The sequence below is a fragment of the Apium graveolens genome, chromosome 8 (genome assembly GCF_009905375.1).
Source record: "Apium graveolens cultivar Ventura chromosome 8, ASM990537v1, whole genome shotgun sequence".
Taxonomy (NCBI): domain Eukaryota; kingdom Viridiplantae; phylum Streptophyta; class Magnoliopsida; order Apiales; family Apiaceae; genus Apium; species Apium graveolens.
In genome coordinates this window covers 169,585,839-169,586,848 of record NC_133654.1, presented here as the reverse complement: position 1 = coordinate 169,586,848, position 1,010 = coordinate 169,585,839, and the positions used below count along the sequence as shown (strand labels likewise).

The window sequence follows — 1,010 nt, the reverse complement described above, 5'->3', positions numbered from 1 at the left end:
TAGCCAAAGTGTCCACCTTCATCATCAAAGCCTTAAATTAGGCAGCTATAGCAGTTGCTGCATCCAACTCCAGAATTCCTGCTACTTTTCCCTGAGTCAGTCTCTGAGAAGGATTCTGGTATTCATTAGCAGCCATCAGTTCAATCAATTCATAAGCTTCATTGTAGCTCTTAGCCCACAGGAATCCTCCTGATGCTGCATCAAGCATGGGTCTAGAAGTAGCCCCCAATCCATTGTAGAAACAGTTTATAATCATCCAATCAGGCATGCCATGGTGTGGGCACTTTCTTAGCATCTCCTTATATGGATCGCAAGCCTCACACAGAGATTCTCCAGTTTGCTAAGCAAACTGAGTAAGAGCATTCCTAATTGCAGCAGTCTTCGCCATAGGGAAGAATTTAGTGAGAAATATTTGAGCAAGATCTTCCCAAGAAGTGATAGACCCTGGTGGTAGAGAATGCAACCAGCACTTAGCTTTATCCTTTAGAGAGAATGGGAAGTCGCAGTTTTATAGCATCTTCAGTCACACCATTGAACTTGAAAGTGTCACAGATCTCGATAAAATCTCTGATGTGCATGTTGGGGTCTTCTGTAGGAGAACCCCCAAACTGAACTGAGTTATGTATCATCTGAATTGTGCTTGACTTGATCTCAAAAGTGTTAGCCGGAATGGCTGGCCTGATGATGCTTGATTGAATATCATTGATCTTAGGCTGAGAATAGTCCATCAAAGCCTTAGGAATTTCTGCTTGATCTCCCATCACTACTAAAAATGGTTCCTCGATTTTCTCTTCTTCTTCTACCTTCTCTTCATCCTCAAAAACTTACTTTCGAACCACTACAACTTCTTCCTCGGCTTTATCTAGAGTTCTCTTACGAGACCGCGAACACGTATGTATACACGCTCGCTAGAGTACCTGAAATAAGACAAGGAAACTGATAAGTAACAATGTCCGAGTAAATAAACTTTAATGATCACTGATTTCAAACACATAAACTAAAAGTTAACA

General features: G+C 41.3%; 1 non-coding gene across 1 annotated transcript; it reads left to right on the top strand.

Annotated features, from left to right (window-relative positions):
* The first annotated feature begins 266 nt into the window (after positions 1 to 266).
* Positions 267 to 373, top strand: LOC141681431 (small nucleolar RNA R71). The gene has a single exon (XR_012558865.1). It is a non-coding gene; the product is annotated as a small nucleolar RNA R71 (small nucleolar RNA).
* The last annotated feature ends 637 nt before the right edge of the window (positions 374 to 1,010 follow it).